General features: G+C 33.5%; 1 protein-coding gene across 2 annotated transcripts in view; it reads right to left on the bottom strand.

Moving 5' to 3' along the window:
* Positions 1 to 5,302, bottom strand: part of LOC134746581 (transcription factor hamlet-like) — a 112,709-nt gene extending 107,407 nt beyond the window's left edge. Inside the window, exon 1 of one of the 2 annotated variants that reach the window (XM_063681001.1) lies at positions 5,014 to 5,302. The gene's annotated coding sequence lies outside the window, so the exon portion shown is untranslated. The remainder of the gene's footprint in view (positions 1 to 5,013) is intronic. The other variant, XM_063681000.1, reaches the window with a different exon arrangement.
* Between the last annotated feature and the right edge of the window lie 6,949 nt (positions 5,303 to 12,251).

Here is a 12,251-nt window from a genome sequence, read left to right as displayed (position 1 = left end):
CTGATTACAGACGGAAACTTGAACTACAATCCTGACATATTCAACTTAGTTTATAGTGTAGGTAGATATTTTATGGCCAGTTCCCGCGCATGGCCAGTTGCATTTCTAACCGACTGATTCTATATACTTACGAAAACCGGGCTGAGACCATACGCAACATAAGCAGCAGCAACGTGAGCGTACCAAACGCACAGCGTACTACAATACCAGTGAAAGCGAAACGTTTGATTTTTTTAATAACAAAGATGACACAGCGGTTTGATCGCTTCAGGTTTTTTCCCTTGTGGACGAAACCGAGCGTGATTGACTCGGGCGCCGGAGATTGTGCGACTGACTAAACAAAGCACCTACTTTCCTTTGCGGTTTGACACTTCCCTTCTATCTACATAACTTCATAGGGGGGTTGTATTTGTATGTATGTATGTATGTATAAACTCTTTATTGTACAAAACACAGAACACAAATATGGCACAGAAATAGGCATATAATATATTTTGCGCTCAGGTTCTATATTCTCAGTAAATTCAAGTGGTAAGCTTCATTGTAGTTGAGATAAAGAAAGCTCTGGCTTCTCGGTAAAACTACGACAAATAATTGCAGGAATGTAATACCTACTAGTTTGTAATAAAAGTTATTGCAAATGCTATCACAATTGTTTTTTTTTTATCGTGATTATTAAACCTACTTACACAATTTACCGTGGATCGGTTGAGAAAAAAAAGAGAAGGACATATGTTTTTGTCCAAGCTAAAACGTAGGCCTTTGGTCCGCTCGGTCAATTAATTAAAATAAATTAATCTAATCGAATCTGATACAAGTCCTAAATAAAAGTACCTCTTATAAAGAAAACTTAAGATTAGTTTGTACCCATATTTACGCACCGAATAAGAATAATCACAATAGACTTTGTCATGATGACCTTATTTACCTTTATTACATATTTATTATTATTTATTTAATTAATAAAGTAATTGTCTTTTTGTTAAACATCCTCCTGGCTTACCCTTTGTTTCATAGGAAAGATTTAAGTTTAAGCACTTTTACTTGTACATATTTACTTAGATGTTTTTGCGAAAACTATTTCAACAATATATACAAATTAATTTGCTTGCGAGATACTTATAGGTAATGATGTATTAGATAAATCACAAATACCTACATGTACATACATGTACATGTTATATTTATATTAGAAGAAAAAAGTATAGTTTACGTATTAATTAAAATATTAGAAGAAATGTACCCACCACACAGGCAGGTTAAGGGTTCCTGGGTTGTATTATCAACACCACGGCAAATAGGAATTTAACTTCATATTTACGTTAAAATCAGACAAACTAAAAATTGTGGAGAGAGCGCGTACCAGTGATTTGAACATGTATATACCTATATTATGCTTGAAAAATATTGGCCTTTTATTTTATTTTAGTTAGTCGGGATAAAACCAATATAAATATAATACTTTTATATAATCAATTGAAATTTCTCTGCTATATTTAGCCAGTTAATAAAGGTTATTTGCAAGTTTGTAATCATTATCCTTTACGAGAACACGGAGTTGGGTGAAATCTTGTTGATATCGTTCGTTTGAATAAAACAGACGGGTTTATGCCCATCTTTGTGGAATAATGTTCGCCATACAGCCTTAAGAGTACAACGCCGTATGTTTTCTGCATATTCATGTTAGTTGCGTCCCTTTTCTTGATATGGAGCTTTATTTGACAACTGCTCTGATAAGCACGTACGCAAGTTCGCACTTCATTTTAAGTGTTCCGTACCCAAAGGGTAAAAACGGGACCCTATTAATAAGACTCCGCAGTCCGTCCGTCTGTCTGTCTGTCTGTCCTTCTGTCACCAGGCTGTATCTCATGAACCGTGATAGCTAGACAGTTGAAATTTTCACAGGTAATGTAACTGTTGCCGCTATAACAACAAATACCTACTAAAAACAGAATAAAATAAATATTTAAGTGGGGCTCCCATATTGATACAACAAACGTGATTTTTTTGCCGTTATTTGCGTAATGGTACGGAACTCTTCGTGCGCAAACCCGAATCGCACTTGGCCGGTTTTATAATTTTTATTCTTTAGAGATCCGTGCAGCGAAATGAGCAATGTTAGTTTTAGTGCTTTTTCTAGTAACAATCTTATGAAATCGTATTTCAATTAACGTACTACAAGGTACCTAAATAATAAAGGATACTTTAACATCATTTCTTAAAAACGAATCCTACAATAGGTATATACCTACAGTTGAATAACATAAATGTTCAAGAGACGACTTATTATGTTGTTCATTGTAATTAATGATTACCTTAATGACAGTTTGGCATCTTCCAAGGTGCTACGTATGTTATAATTTAGTTAGTGTTTAGTTTAGTATTAATTAACAATAACAAATACTTTTAAACGTAGTATATGATATTATTTTTAAGTTATAAGTATTATAACTTATATCAATATTATAATTGCAATGATAAATTATGGCATCGATTATATCAGATCATTGATACATTTCATTACAGAACCTCCTTCGTACCCGCTCTTTGTTTTTGCACTTTTTTACAACTAAAGATGACCGTTCTTAAAATAAACATCAAGCGTGTTTATGATCGGTTGCACTTTTCATATCGTAGCGGCGCGGCGCGGCGTCAAAGTTTTATGACTTTTCTCAGGAAATATGATAAAATATTAAAACAGTTAAACGGTGAAAGATATTACTTACGATTCTTACGATACGTAACTTAAAACATTTTTTTTGACAGCACGTGAACCTGAAGAATGATTTTAAGACCGTACCTATTCATATTTTTATAACAAACTATACCTACCTAATAAGAATAAATAACTAGAGTATAACTATACCGAGACTTAAAATTAACGTCAGCTGTTCATCAATACATAAAATGTGGATCCTTATTAAATAAAATAGTTTGCTTTAATTTACGTTATTATATTAAGCTTCAAGACACTTGTTTAACATACTTAGGTATATAGAGGAATTTATATTCTCAATGTAATCACATAAATGCTAACAGGTTCAATTTGATAATGTTAATATATCTACTAAACTGATTGTAATATACTATCACGGTAATGAAAAAAATAATATGCAATTTTCTTTCTAATCTAATTAAAAGCTATCTCTACTGAGCTCGTTCACTTACCTGTACTAACAATGGCATTCTGTTAAACAAAAGCCATTATTTCTTTTGGGTGAGAAACGTGGCCTTTGTTCCTGAGCGCGTGGCCATTGTGAGTGAGCCTCAGGCACAATAAGGCCACGCGCTCACACAAAAGAAATAATGGCTTTTGTTTAACAGAATGCCGTTGTTACTACGTAAGTGAACGAGCTCAGTAGAGATAGCGTTGACTATACCTAATGGCATTAAGACAGATAAAATACATAAATGGACAGGATTGCCTAGCATTTGGTATAAAAGCTGACATTTTTCGAAGTGTATTTTTACTCAAAATATATATAGTTGAAAGATTATTTTAACTTAAAACGATTATATGTAAATACAATATCTAATTAAATAAATTGTTAACAGACCAATGCCACAGCTTTCTTTAAAAAGTGCATACATAGTTACCAATTAATAAAGTTATATAAAACAAAATTATTTTGTAACATTTTTTGCAATATTATATTTATGTGGAGCCACGAAAGTCAGGTTAGGTTAGAGTATTAACTTACAAATTTTGCCGACGGGCTGCGTAGAAGTAACTTTTTTATTGAAAGGTAGCAGTTAGGATAGGGACTATTGTTACCTTTATTTTATTGAAATGTAGAGGTTAGGATAGGTACAATTATTACCTTTATTTTATTAGTGTTACTCGTACTATGTTGCATATCATTATATTGTAATATGTTGCTCATGTTTGTAATATTCACAGAGTCCATCGTACTTCAAATAAACGTAAAAATATCCATATAAATACTATTTGATTTAAGTTTTTTAGGCATTTTTTCATTTCATTGCTTTTAAAATATTACATCAACAATAAGTTACTTTAATTGTGCTGATCCATATTTTTAACGAGAAATAATATGTTCCTGATACTCAGTTTATTTTCCGTGGTGTGAAAGTTGCACCTTAGTAAGTAAGTAAGTAAGTAAATATTCTTTATTGCACCAAAATTATACATTTTACATACATGTAAAACTACAAAGAAACTACTTAGGTACTTGTTATTTTTTTTTGTTTTCAGTTTATTTTAAGCATAATGGTTAATTTAATTGCTTTTAAAATATTACAACAACAATATAAGTTACATACTTTGATAAGGACAATCAACCAGGACGGTCGATATTTTTAACTCTTTTCTCTTTACTCGTATACATGTCATAGTTGTTTTATTTTTCGTAGTGTGAAGGTTGCACTCCGTTCTTTTATTTTGGGCTATTTGATGTGTATTTAATGCTCTAATTTAGAAAAAACGAATTACCTAGCTGCAATACATTTTTATGATAGGTAAGTTAACAAAGTTAAAAATTAATTAATGAATTAAAAATCCGAAACTCCCAAGTTTTTTCCAGTAATCACAGATTGTTATTATTTATGAATGTGTTATTATTGTTTGAATTCACAATTTTATTTATTATATACATTATTAATAAACTTAACTACATATTAAAAACTGTAATAGATGTCATATATTAAAGAAAAAGTGACGAAGCCCTCCAGTGGTGAAGGCCGGATTCGAACCGGCGTCTTTAGCTATCGCGGCTAACGCCATGAACCCCTAGGCCACCCCGCCACGGCGGTGCCCGTCCGAATTTCTCGACTATATGCCATCTTAGTAAGACTAGGCGTCTTTGACTACATATTATTCATTATTGTCATTTAAGTACCAGGATTTTAAATCAAAATTTACCGTTTTAACGCAATATTTACTTTTAAAATTTGATATGCTCGTAAAATCGTTTCTGGCCATAAACTTCTCCTTTAAAATATTGAAAGCATTAAAATACCCACAGCCTAAAATTTTAACGACACTAAACGTACCTCTTATAACGGAGAACCACACGAACGTATCCTTCTGAGCTTATTTCAAGCCAAAAATTCGCACTTGGATAAAAGTCAGTAAAAAAATATCCTTGTCATCAAAAATCACAAAAGCAATCCTTCACACGCAACAACACTAGAACGTTATTAAAAAAATAAACACACGCCCAAAAGTCATCCGGCACACCGCACTTATATAAGTTAAACTTATAAATTAGACTTATTCGCTAGAGCCGCGCAGCGCACGTGCGCACAGTGCCGTCGCATCGCGTTATCAGCCGACAACAGAAACTTGAGAGTCGATCTCAATAATAACAAGAAAAGAAAACGGTCCAGTTTCAGCGAGGCTTCCGGATGGCTCGGACTGGGCAGCCGCGCTGCTCGCACGAGGGGTCTCGCTCTAACGGGACTGAGGTTGAACGATAGCGAGCGCACGCGTAGTCGCGCCTGCGACGCCGCGTTGAACGTGCGTCTACTACAGCCTTTAAGGCTCTAGGCGTCTATTCAACATGCATGCGCGCAAAGCCATATACACGGTGGCTAAAAATAAGTGCATTCCCGTTGCCAGGGAGGTTTTGGTATTATACAGAGCAACTTTTACTATGGGACCAACCCTGAAATCGCGAAAAAAATTTGGCTGTTTCATACATTTTGGCTGGTCCATTTTCTATGGGAGGGTAGATTTTTTTTCGCGATTTCGTCGTTGGTCCCATAGTGAAAGTTGCTCAGTATAATCCCAAAACCTCCTCTGCAACGGGAATGCACTTATTGTTTTGCCACCATGTAGATATCTTAAGTAATTCAGACTTGAAGTATATATCTTTGTTTGCGATTGATCAAACGTTACATATCCGTAATCTGAAAAACATGACGCGCATAGTAGCTCTTTATCCGTAATTGTATACAACGGGAATGAGAACATTTCTTCGACATCTGTGATCTGATCCTTCATAATAGACCTTGCAATCGACATATGCTTATAATGATAAAAATTAAAAGCTACATGTTTATGCTTATGTAGCTTTTAACTGTAATAAGGATGTTTAGATGCCATATCGTACCGTAACGTACAAATAATATCAACATAATTTCAATGTTATAGTATTTTTCAGACAGCTTGGATACGGCGACAGATGTCATCTCCATACAATTTATGTTTTATAACCTTAAAACACAAAATTCTGCGCCGTACCCAAGCTGTTTGAAAATACTATTATATAGTCAGTAAAGTTTTAAACAGATTTATTTCTGAATCATCGTCACCTTGTCATGTTTATACCTGTGATACCGATATTAATAGGCGGGGGTCAAAAGTTTTTTAAGGGGCTTACTGACTATCAGTCCGCCGGACGATATCGGTCTGTCAGTTAGAATAAAAATTTGACCGAACAACTGACAGGCCGATATCGTCCGGCGGACTGATAGTCTGTGGGCCCCTTTAGCGTTGTCTAAAACGTCTAACGTTCCTCGAAAAGTTTGCATACGTATAAATCGTATATAGCATGCTTAAGTACCTAGAACTTTAAATAGAATTGACTTGACGACGTCGTTGGGCGGAAGCGTAAGGTAGGCGGCAGAGCCCTTTGAGCATTTTCTTCGAAAATTTGTCATGCTACTTCAGTCAACCTCAGTACTTTTTGTATCGAGACTGACGGAAATAACAAGACACGTTCGTACGTTTCCGTGAAAATACGATTTAATAATTATGCACTACATCTGTAACCTTTTCGTTCAATGTAAATTAGTCGGGTTAAACACAGTTCGCGTTGATGTCTATTGTATAGTGCGTGTATTGCTTTAAGTTCTGCTATAAATAATGAATATAACGAAAATAGAGCTATTTTAGTAACTATTGCGAATCAGTAAAATATATAAATAATGTGATTGGATCGTTAAAATGTTAGAACGGTTATGAGTGTTATGACATTTTTATGTAAGAAGCAAAAATAATAATACCTTATTTTCAGTTGTAGGTACAGTGAGCTGCGACATTGCATGGAGAAATTATGAATGAATTGATAAAGTCGCCTTGCACTTTTACGGCTGATGGAACATAATGCGCAAAGGTTAATTAACATAAACATCCAAATTTACTGATTTTGCTATTCAGTAGCAAATTCTTCGTAAATTTTAACCCTCATATTTTGGAAGATCTTATCTGTTATCCTGATGTCGATAAATTTCTTTGGGTGGAGAATATTAGTCTTTTTTGCGTTAACCAAATAAAACATTGAAACTTCTCAAAACGACCCGCGGCCGTGCGGTACCGGCACCTTATTAAAATGCAATAAAAATTGAGAGATTTAATCATTTTTCGTAAGAATTTAAGAACATTGTACGAAGTTCTGCGGTGCGAAAAACTGTTAAGGGTTAGTCAATATATTATAATTTTCGATTACGATTCTTTAGTTCATACCTAAATACTTTAAAATGGAAATAGATATATTCAAATAAGCAGGTAGGCGGGCATGTATATCAAGAAGCTTACGCGTTTTATTACCTCAAACGTACAATTTGATATCTAAATTAGATCAGTGAAGTGTAACTTATATTCGCGCATGCATTTTGCTCGTACTTGTTCATACATACCTAGGTATTGGCGCGAGCGAGACGCATTGGCTAATAATATTGATAACAAACAGACATGGCCTGTAGGTCTATCTGAATTTCATCGGTATTTTGTTTATTTATTAAATAAATGTTAGAATGCAGCAGGTCTATGACTAGATTTACCTAGGACATTTCTTGACAATATGAGTGATTCACAAATTCTTTGTGAGTTGTCAAAGTTCACTTTTCTTATCAATGTGCAGTATAATAAATAAATGTTTTATTTTTTTAGTAGGTATAATAAATTTTATTCGAAATTAAGTATCAATAAATTTTGTAATTGTTTTACTGCCCGTCAATGCTATAATCAGGTTCGAAATAAAATTACTTAATTGTTAACCGATTAATAAAATTGGGTTCGGGTTACTTAAATGACCAACGTGATTATGTTAAAATCCACAAAGGCTCTTCATTATAGCTGACCTTACGAAACGCCGTGATTTTGCCCTGACATATCGTCACAAGTCACAATTACTCGAATCTGTGCGAGACGAGACAGGTTGCCGATCTAGACCGCTTTTTGGTGAAAGATTTTTAAATGTCAGCCTGTTTTATTTTGGTGAAATTCTATAAACAAAAGTAAACTTTAACTTGATATATAATTTTGTTGTTGTCGTTGCGAAATGTAAAATTTACATTTTAATATAACCTTTTGGTTATTCAATAAATACTAATTGCAATAGTGTGAAAATGTAAATGTCGTTATTCTATTATAATGAATTAACTAATTAGAAAAATATAAAATAGGATTTCAAGGATTTGGGGTTGCTTATACTTACTTTTGCCCCTAAGGATGAACCGTAAAATCTCTCTGCTCTGCACAACACCAAAGGCAATGAGCAAGGAGTAACGAAGATAGGAATTAAATTTGAAAAGTATTCATACTGTTACTGTGTTTGTATTGACTTTGATTTACGAACAAAACACACCCCCAGAAATAAATATTTAGCTTTATAGTTTATTGTAACATTTGTAGGTGCGACATACATATATTCGTATGTCTACTTTAAATATGTACCTATATACCTATTATGTTAAAACAAGATTATTTCATCGTATATTTAATTAAATACAATAGCGGAAAATAATTTATCAATTTTTTTGGTACATTTGCATAATATTTTGGTTATTTCTCAGAAACAGCTCTAGCGATTTCGATAAAATTTAAAATATAGAGGCATATGAAAACGACGATTCTATCAAACTAAGGTACATTTTAAAATTAAGGGTATTAAATTGTAAAATACTGATTCGATTTAATTTTAAAACCAGAGGATAACGAGGGCGAAAAGTCGACGCAGCTAGGTTTTATTGTTGGTAAGATTCGCTTTTGAGTGTTTTCAAATAAGAAATTCAATATTTGTAAAATACATTAATTGGTATGTGTGAACTGTGAAGTCCCCAATCGGCATTGTGCTAATGTGGCTGCCTACATATATTATTACCACGTGCAGTAAATGGGACGTAAGTATATATGGTCGTGCTAATGATACAATCATTGTTTACATGATATAAAGTCTAATTTCACGAATTTTCGAATGAATGCTTGCAAAATAAATAGGTATTAGGGGACATCTTACACAAATCAACCTAGCCCCAAACTAAGCAAACCTTGTACTATGGGTGCCAGGCGACGATATATATACTTATATAGATCAATACATACTTATACACATAAAAAACACCCATGACTCAGGAACAAATATTTGTGTTCATCACAAAAATAAATGCCCTTACGGGGATTCGAACCCAGGACCATCGGCTTCAAAGGCAGGGTCACTACCCACTTACCCACTAGGCCAGACCGGTCATCTAATAGCAGTTTGACTGATTTTTTTCCGCTTCTGTAACTATATTTGATGTTACTCCTCCTTAGATCTGTACTAAATGTTGTATCAGTGTCTTAATTAAATAAGAAGAGGAAGTGGATTATACTGCTTTATAAATTGTTCCCGCCTTGTGAAAATGACGTAAACACCCATTTAAAAATAATATATTAAGCCACGGGATCACATGTTAATGACGATGCCGTTCGTTGCTCCGATCAAAGTTAAGTGAGAAATTAAGCTTTTATATCGGAAAAATTCAAGGGTTCGAGTCTTACGAGGATACTGCGAATTATGTTGTTACTAAGTAAGGGTCGTCAGCTTGGGGCAATGCTACCAAATCGTTCATTTTATCAAGAAAGATAATGATTTAACCATATGAGATATCAAATAAACTTTTTTTTAATAATTTATAAGAATTTTAAGTCTCAGAATATAACATCAAATGGCCGTTAGGTACCAATCTGGTTTGTTTTTGGCAAATTCAAGTTTTGGAAAAAAATATTGGAATTGTCGCAGGTTATAATTAAAAATATATATAATTTAATGAAATTGTTACATAATATGACATTTTATTACTTTCCTATTAAATATTTTGGCCTGGTGAGTATTTAGATTTTCATATAAATTTTGTTAATAGGCCTGACCAAAAAGGACATTGAAGTAATTGATGCTTCATGCCTAATTGCGAAATGCACCCGATTTTGCAAAACAATACTTGAAATTAATTTACTATTAATTTCGTACTGCCAGCATCTACGGTACCATTACGCGGGGTTTATAGTATTTTTAGGGTTTCGTCCCTCAAAAGGAAAAAACGGAACCCTTATAGAATCACTCGTGCGTCTGTCTATCTGTCTGTCGCGCCTATTTTCTCCGAAATTACTGGACCCATCAAGTTGAAATTTGGTACACATATGTAAGTTTGCAACCCAAAGACGGATAGGTAACGTAAACAAATGAATTTTAAACAGGGGGGGGGGGCACTTTCGGGGGGTAAATGAGGAAATTAAAAAATAAAGTTTTTCAAACACTATTATGTTACATATCAAATGAAAGAGCTCATTGTAAGAATCTCAAATGTATATTTTTTTTATAATGTTCCTTTTTTATACAGTTTAGAAGTTATTTAAGAAAATAGGCAAAAAATGACCATTTCCGAAACTGCTGGGTCTAAAATTTTGAAAAAAATACCCAAAATAGTTCTTTGCCTATAGATGACAGGAAAACCTATTAAAAATGTGCAGTCAAGCGTTAGTCGGACTTAATCACTTAGTTTTTGATCAGACCCCTACGGGTTTTTTAAAGACTTTTCACTCACGTTTCACATAAAAAATACATTGTTTAAATTGTGTAATGAACGGAACCCTTGGAACGCGAGTCCGACTCGCACTTGTCCGCTTTATTATAATTAGTTTTATTTTATAGCTGTCACAATAGAGTTTCACATAAATAATTTTGTTACTTTAGATTTAAGGAGTCAATATTTTGTAAAATAATCTGTACCCCTAGTGTAAATTTCATTCAATAGCGTGACGTGACGTACGCGTTTGTGTTGTCATTTTGTATGGGATTTTGAGTTTCCAAAACGTCCCACTTGGCGCGCTGTTCAAAATCCCAATACAAAAACGGACATAACGCAAACGCGAACGCTCGTCACGCTATCGAATGAAATTTACACTAGGGGTTCCGACCCCAAAATATAATTATTTTCAATGTATTATAACTTGAGAACTATAACTTTACCGTACGATAGAAGCAATATGCGTATTTATGCGGATATCTTTGTGTCATTTGTGTTTCACAGTAGCATCAGAACAATTAAGCCGATTTTCAATAATGAGATGCTACTTGATAGGACTTTTAAAAGATTTATACAACAATCCGGTCAGTTTTTTACGTTTAATATTATTAATTCACATAAAGCTGACAATGTAAGCGTTCAATTTTAGTTCGTTTAATAGATTTTAATTTAACAGTTGTGTTGAAATTGAAGTAGTTCATGTTCACATTGACAGTCGATTAAAAGTAGAAATGTCAAATTTAATTTGACCAAATTATACCAAAATTAAAGTCAAAATATACCCGATATAGTGTCAAATTAATACGGCAGTCGTGTCATACTTGCCACCGGAGTAGCTACACGCATTACAGATTATTTACACAAATTACAGGAATTATTACCATTGCCTTTATACTCGTATAATTATCAGAAGTTATTTTTTGCCTATACTTATCCTCGTTCGTGTTATTGGCATTTCTATATAATTAAATAAAATGAATTAATAAAAACGTCCGATATATATAAAAAAAACAGCGAATATTTAACTCATAACAAACAAACCCTTATCATTTATTATGTATATTATTTGAAATTTTGTTACATGTTTAAATCATAAGAAGAGTGCATCTACCTATGACAAAGAAAATACAATAATGCCTTTTTCCAATACCATGGAACTGCTTTTATCATAGGAGATATCCACCAAAACTTCTACAGTACGTGCATAGAAAATGCCCTGACGTGTGACTTCATTGCCACAATACAACCCAAGTTTACTTTTTAATCGGTTCAATTTTTAATAAGGGTGAACCCGTAAATTCACCAAGCATATTTCAAAACTTCTCAGTTATTTATGACTCGGGTATTTGCTGATGTTAATCGGAATGTCTTAATTGCGCCTCTTACTGGTATCGACCGGTTAATAATTTCCTTCGCTGATTTAAGAGCTATGAAATTTATATGGGGAAGTGTAGGGTTAATACCAGTGCAATTGTGTTCTCGATACAATGACTCATCTT

Source organism: Cydia strobilella, chromosome 13 (genome assembly GCF_947568885.1).
Source record: "Cydia strobilella chromosome 13, ilCydStro3.1, whole genome shotgun sequence".
Taxonomy (NCBI): Eukaryota; Metazoa; Arthropoda; class Insecta; order Lepidoptera; family Tortricidae; genus Cydia; species Cydia strobilella.
This window is presented reverse-complemented; position numbering and strand designations above follow the sequence as displayed.